Source organism: Boleophthalmus pectinirostris, unplaced genomic scaffold (genome assembly GCF_026225935.1).
Source record: "Boleophthalmus pectinirostris isolate CB_2022bp ecotype Guang Dong unplaced genomic scaffold, ASM2622593v1 HiC_scaffold_23, whole genome shotgun sequence".
NCBI lineage: Eukaryota > Metazoa > Chordata > Actinopteri > Gobiiformes > Gobiidae > Boleophthalmus > Boleophthalmus pectinirostris.
Genome location: NW_026571207.1, coordinates 39,195,736 through 39,203,759, shown reverse-complemented (window position 1 = coordinate 39,203,759; position 8,024 = coordinate 39,195,736).

Here is an 8,024-nt window from a genome sequence, read left to right as displayed (position 1 = left end):
TGTGCATCTGCGCCCCTCTCACACACGTGCGCGCACACACAACCTTTTTAGTTTCTGCAGCAGACCAGGGTCTATCTCATGTGTTCCCCTTCCCACAGCAGACCCGCTGACCACTGGTCCCCCACAGACTCACCTGAGGCACGAGTGTCCACCGCTGCTATTGCTGACCGCTCACATTCTCACCTCACAGGTGTCCAGTGCATTTGATCTTATGGAATACATTTATTGTCATGAATTAAACCATGAACGCACAAAAAGGGTGACTGCACGACCTGCATTCGCCCCGCACAAGTGACTCAAGTACTCATGTGCATTATACGTCTCTTGAGCTGCTGTACAAAGCTCTACTGACTGCTGCTGCCAAGAGAGCAGCACAAACGAGACGTGCGCCTGCTCCATGAAAATGTGAGGAAATCCAACAGCGCAGTATTAGGACCACAGAGAAGGTAACCCCCAATTCACACCAAAGCGCAACGGCACGTAAGCACAGCAGCACAACACACAAGCAGCAGACGCGCAGCTTTAGAACTCCATTTTAAATGGTCTGACAGTGTACACCGACAGTGTCATACGCGCTTCCAACGAGCGTCTGACGCTGACACACTGCTCAAGATAGGTTGAAGTTCTAATTTTGCAGCGTCAACGGCGCGTCACCAAGGTTTTTAGCAGGGGAAAGACAGGAAAAGAACACGTGGTGTCAAAATAAACTTCCGATACCCTTTCAAAATAATTTAACCAAAGTCAAGACAACGATGTAAACAACGCGCACGTGATTTACAATGTCAGACACCAATTCTACAAGGACTCAGGACAAACCCAGGACTAAACCAGGACTAAATCAGAACCAGGACTCACTGTCGAAATGTGCTCGGAGGTCCTTCCGTGTAGCCCCGAGTGTCCGCGGGCGAAAGGACCGGTGCAGAGCTTGGAGATGAGGTACGTGCAGCCGTCGCGCTTTTCGGACACCTGCTCCGCGGGGCTCAGGGTTCGCTATCTCTCTCTCTCTCCAAGATTAGACCTGGTTTAGACCTGGTTTAGACCTGATTAGTCCTGACCCACCCTTAAAATTCCAGAATGTTAAAACTCGCCCATTTCAGCAACTATTTTCCGTTATCCATCAGTGGAGGATTCTGTATCAACATATAAACGTATAGGCTTTATTACCTGGACAGACATAAGATTTTAATCACACTCATAATGTATGTTAATTGTAGGTGATTTTACCTTATTAAGTGAAAAAAAAAAACTGAGGTGTTTAATGTGCGTGCTAATAGATTTAAACCTCATTAAACGTAAATGCGTTGCAGTTGTACACTTAATTCACAATACACTTAATACACATTCTAACTTAATACACTTTAACATAAAATAAGTAAAGTACAAAATGTGATGTCTGAAAACAGTGAGAAGATGTGCAGGCTGCGTAGCAGGAGCGTCTCTGACGCTCTGGTGTGAATTGAAACTTTGAAATTTACGCGTATGTGCAACTTCGCCTACGTTATGCACTGCTGCAGCTCCTGGTGTGAATTTGGGGTAAGAAAACACACTTTAGACACACAACAACATGATTAAGTTGAGAGTATCATGACAGCAGTACTACCTGCAGTACACATCTGAGTTTGCAGTAGCATCACCCTGGTGGTGTACTCTGTTTTATTTTATTTTTTTGTGGAGGAATGTTCAGTAGTTACCATGGAGACACAATGTACACATTAGCAAACAGACAAAATAGCAAGCCTACAGGTTATCACAGGGAATTATGATGACATTAGCTGCAAAGTATCACTACGATTTTCTCTTCAACAATAAATCTGTAATATTTCCCTCACAAAAAAATAACTATTGTCAATGCAGAATGTTTGTACAGTGCATTTCCAGTCCACCTTATCCTCCACATCACACATCCAAGGCCTTCTCTCATTCTTCTCATCCCTACGTTTTGAACACTTGTGCATGTTGTCAAGTTTCAGGGACAATGACAGAACTTCAATTCAAAGACGTGTGAAGTGGGAGCGATCTTTCAGTGAGTGGGTGACGTGAGGAGAGGGCCACGGGGGAACAGCCTGCGCCACTCGACAGATGGTGGGACAAACTTTAATTGAAAACCTGGCTCTGATTTGAGTTTCACATTAACAGAGACTAATTGGGACAGACTTGATTACTATTGTGCTTCGAGACTGGGATAAAGGAGTTCTCATTCAGGCCCGGTAAAAACCTTGTTAAAGGTGCTATATTACACAAAATGGACTCTCGTGAGCTGTAAGCCATGTACGAGCACATAAGTCCTGTGCTCAGGTCTCTGCACTGGCTTCCTGTGCCTCAGAGAATAGACTTTAAAGCAGCTCTGCTTGTGTACAAGTCTCTCCATGGCCGAGCACCAAAGTACATCTGTGACATGTTAGTGTCATATGAACCATCTCGCACTCTGAGGAGCTCAGGGACCGGCCTCCTGCTGGTGCCCAGAGTCAGGACTAAACAAGGGGAGTCAACGTTTCAGGTTCATGCAGCTAAAACCTGGAACAGTCTGAACATGTGAGACAAACTCTTCTGTGACGCTGTTTAAATCCAGGCTCAAAACATTTCTGTTTGACTGTGCATATAACTGAAAGGTTTTCATTCCGCACTCTTCTCTCCAATTTATGTCTCTCTTTTTTAATTTTAATCTTCATGATTATTTATGTTTTGATTTGTTGTTATTATGATTTTAATGTATTTCTTATTCTGTAAAGCACTTTGAATTACTTTGTGTACGAATTGTGCTGTACAAATAAACTTGCCTTGGCTTGCCTTGCCTTATAATGTTGATACTTCATCAAAACTTACCCAGAGTCGTGATGTATTTCATTCACACGTTTGAGTAATTCTTTGCTATTAGTTTGTCGACATGTCCAAAGCTCAAAGTGCTTAGTTCCACCTTGTGATGTCATGAAGAGGTAATTTTCAAGTTAACATCTAACATTTACCTTTTGTTCTGTAGAGATTGGAAATTTCAGGGCTGAAATGATCCAAACGATTCTAATGAATATGCTTGAAGTTAAAAACACAGTGGAGCACATACAATACAATCAATCAAACTTTATTTCTATAGCACCTTCCAACGACCAAAGCCGACCAAAGTGCTGTACAACATTAAAACAATAAACATCATACAAACAGGTCAACAAAGCACATTACAGCATTAAAATAAAGAAAGTGTCACAGGGCTACTAAAGCTACGTTCAGACTGCAGTGTGAAGTGACCCAAATCTGATTTTTTGGCCCCTATGTGACCTGTAGCTGATCTTTTAATGACAGATCAGATTTTTTCAAATGCGACCCAGGCCACTTCGATATGTGCTCCTAAAACCGATACATATCCGATCTTTTGACATGCGATTTCAGTCTCAACGGCCAAAGCGCATTCATCCACCTACACATTATCAACAAGCCACAAACGTCACTATTCTGCGCTGAAGTAGGAGAAAATTGTTAATGAACTTTGTGTCACTGAAGTGAAGCACATCACCACTCACCACTCTTGGCTATGTCTCCACATCCACACGTTCCTTTCAATGGACGTTGCTGCCACTGCCCCACAAAACACCATGGCCAAAAACCTCATCCTTCTCCTTCTCAATCTCCTCCTTAAAACAAGTAAGTTGTTCATGTTCTGGCTCCGGTACGAGAGGAACTTTAAAATCTCCAGGTGCTCAATGCTGCGTCCATGTTTGGACAACTTCCGTAAACACAGCGGTTGACGTCATCGTGTCTCTAGTGCACATGCGGGACACTTTTGAGCCATTTAATGTTCACACTGGAGATCACATACAAGTCACATTTAATTAGAAATGTGAACGACCTTGCGAAAACATCGGATTTCACAAAAAAATTGGAATTGAGCATTAAGTCCTGCAGTCTGAATGTAGCCTAAGTGTTAAAAGCCATTCTAAGTAGGTGTGAGCTTATTCCCTGTGTTTTTAATGATTCATTCATGTTAATTCACTATGAAGTCACTGAGTTCCTTGCCGTGATAAGTATGTTTCTGGACTTTGGAGTGTCAGTGGGGTTGGGATATGATGTCATATGGATTATGAGTGTATATGGGACAGCAAAGGGGTGGGTCTCCAACTTTTAGCATTTGCCAATCTATGATAAACACACTGCTGCGTATGTTTCTGCTGAAAATACTAACTCAACAAGATATGCTAGTATAAATGCACCTGCTTTCTGTGAATGGTCAGAACGGGGGACGATCTAGGAGCGCTGTCGAGGGACGACGACGTAAAGAGACATGTCAAATCAACTTGAATCGGAGAGACCTGTACCTGCCTGAACTAATAAAGAGACATGTCTGAGAACTGTTTTAACTCTCCAAGACTCTTTTTTAAGATTCTCTGTTCAGGCTGCCTCCAGGAGAAGCTGACATAGGTTTTAAGTTTGGCTTTGAACGGAGGCAAGTCATGGATACAATGCAATGATAAGATGGCCAATAGAGGCAGCAGTCTGAGCAGGGAGGCCCAGACTTCTCTCTCCACACACACTTCCTCCAGCTCCTCTGGGGGGATCCTGAGGTGTTCCCAGGCCAGTCCAGAGACATACTGTAGTCCCTCCAGTGTGTTCTGGGTCTTCCCCGGGGCCTTCTCCCGGTAGGACATGTCTGGAACACCTCTCTGGGGAGGCATCGGGCGTCTGGTATAGACACCCGATGCCTCTCAACATGAAGGAGCAGCACCCTGTCTCTAAGGATGCACCCAGTCATTTCAACCACTTGTATCCACGATCTTGCCCTTCCAGTCATTGCCCAAAGCTCATGATCATAAGTGAGCCAATAAACAGATGTTTAAACAATAATATGTATAAAAGCCAATTAAAACCACAGAGCGTATATATAAATGGACATAGCTAACACCCTTGCCGTCTCGATCCAAAGCTTCTTCTGACCCTGGCTCCCACAGACTTACATGAGGATACTGTGGTCCCTCTCTCTGTAACTGCTTCTGTGAGCCTTGGCATATTGAACTTAAAATGTTCATATTAACCCGCTCTACATGATCCTGGTGTTTTAGTTTTTTTTGTTATTTTGTCAATCAAAAAAAAAACAAAAAAAAACTATTCATAATACAGAGCCTGACTCCAAATTCGCTCCTGTAACCGCCAGCCTCGACAAGCTTCATCTGACTGGAGCCAAACACTATGGCTACGTTCAGACTGCAGGGCTTAACGCTTAATTCAGATTTTTTTGTGAAATCTGATGTTTTTGCGAGGTCGTTCACATTTCCAATTAAATGTGACTTGTATGTGATCTCCAGTGTGAACATTAAATGGCCTAAAAGTGTCCCACATGTGCTCAACCGCAGCGAGCGTGCTCTGTGTTTACGGAAGTTGTCCGAACATGGACGCAGCATTGAGCACCTGGCGATTAAAGTTCCTCTTGTACCGGAGCACGAACATGAACAACTTACTTGTTTTAAGGAGGAGATTGAGAAGGAGAAGGACGAGGTTTTTGGTCGTGGTTGTGGGGCAGCGGCAGCGACGTCCGTTGAAAGGAACGTGTGGATGTGGAGACGTAGCCAAGAGTGGTGAGTGGTGATGTGCTTCACTTCAGTGACACAGAGTTCATTAACAATTTTCGCCTACTTCAGCGCAGAATAGTGACGTTTGTGGCTTGTTGATAACGTGTAGGTGGATGAATGCACTTTGGCCGTTCAGACTGAAATCACATGTCAAAAGATCAGATATGTATCGGTTTCAGGAGCACATATTCAAGTGTCCTGGGTCGCATTTGAAAAAATCGGATCTGTGTCGTTCAGACTGTCATTAACCCTTATATTGTGTTAGGGTCAAAATTGACCCGTTTTCAAGTTTAGGTATGTAAAACTGCCATTTGCTTTTTTGTACCGGAATGAGGCTTCATCTAATCCTCAGACACAACTATTTTAACGCAACAAAATCAATTTTCACCTTTTTAGTAAATTGTAAAGGTCTGAAAAAAAAAAAAGTGACATCTGTGGTGTTACGGGTCAAAAATGACCCGGCAGAGAATAGTGGCTGTTTTATGCATCACTTACAAGCTGTAGGCTGCTCTGTGGATCAAATATGGCTCAGTGTGTCCCACAACACACACACACACACTAGAGGTGAGATCGGGCCTAAAAAATCCAGCCCGACCCGACCCTGCCCGCGGGTATTAAAACCCGACCCGGCCCGAGCCCGACCAATTAACTTGATTTGCAGGCCCGAGCCCGAAGCAAACCCGAAATGTCATATTTTATTTGTGAGGACTCGGGAGGAGGAGCAGTGCTCAGCGTCGAGGTGCCAGTCTTTTTGCTCTCGTATGAAAGCAAAGCGCCACATTGACGACATTCAGCGAAGCCAACGCAAGTTTCTGTAGCATTTTCAACAATCAATTTGAAGCTTTTCCACACCTCACTCTTACCGGTGCTCGTTTGTCTTTTCAGTTCTCCTGCCTTTAGTTTAACTTCTTGCTCCTCCATATTGGGGATACCAGGTCAAAATAGATGCAGACTTGCGGAGGGGAAGATTATTAAATTAAGAGGGGGCGTTCACGTGCGCAGAGCTCTGGCTCTGCGGATCCTGTTTAGTAGTTAAATAGCAATTACATTACATTACTTCTCTGTTTTTATCCATATTATTTATTTTATAACAAGTATTCCATAGTTTAGTATCCACACATCGTTTTAGCATACATTTTATAAAACATATATTTTTTTGAAGCCCGAGCCCGACCCGACCCGACCCGAAGTAATGATTGACATTTTAGACCCGACCCGACCCGAATTTCGGGTCGGGTCGGGTCGGGCTTGGGCTCGGTCTTAAGATCTTACCTCTAACACACACACACGTGAACTCTTCTCTTTCTTGCAGCACATTGATACATTTTGAATCTAAAATAAACATTGTCATATATAAACAGGGTTTTAGTGAGATATTATCAGCTGGATTCTGTTGCAGCATCAGTCAACATGAGCAGGTTCACTGTTTATGAGGCGCTGGATCAGATTTTTGGTCATGACAGTGATTCTGAAGACAGAGAGGAAAGTGAAGCTGAGGAAGATGTATATGAGGATGAGGGCACAGACTGAATAAAAGAAGTGGACTAAGTGAGTGTGACGTCACCCACAGCGTTTGGCGCCGCTCAAATGAAGCTCACGGTTACAGGAGCGAATCTAGAGCCAGGTTATATGTTATGAATAGGATTTTTTGGACGGACAAAACAGCCAAAAAAAAATAAAAAATCAGGATCATGTGTTGCAGGTTAATACGTATATTTTAAAAACCAAAATGACGAGGTTCACAGCAGCAGGTACAGAGAGAAGGACGACAAGATCCTAACATAAGTCAATTGGAGCCAGAGTCAGAAGGAGCCGGAAGAGCCTCCTGGAGAACTTTCTATTTGGAACGCGGTGGCTACAGCGTTAGTTATGTCCATTCATATATACGTCTGTGGATGAGGATGAGGTTCAGTATGACCCTGAACAAGAGCACACATGTGATGAGGAGAACCCAGATGTCACAAAGACTGAAAGAGACGTCTTCAAGTCAAGAAAAAGTGACAGTTCATGGTCACCAAGCCTCTTCACACCCAATATAATTATACTTATATAAATTAGATTTATATTATATGTATTATATATAAAATTATTATGATTATAGTATAATTATATAATATAATTACAAATTTTATCACTATAGGAAATATAATTAGTGAATTTAAGCAGTTTTTGTAATCAAAAACGAGTGGTATATTTTAAGATAAAAGGTCTGTGCAGCCAAAAAAAAAAAATAAAATAAAAATGTTTCCATGGACATGAACACATACTAAGTTAGTTATGAGGGGAAAAACAATATTGGATGATATCTAGTGTTTTTAAGTATTTTCAGGCCGAGTTAAATCACGGGTCAAATTTGACCCGGTAACACTAAAGACGCGTGTAGCTTTCTAACACAATACAAGGGTTAAAAGATCAGATACAGGTCACATAGAAGCCAAAAAATCGTATTTGGGTCACTTCAGGCTGCAGTCT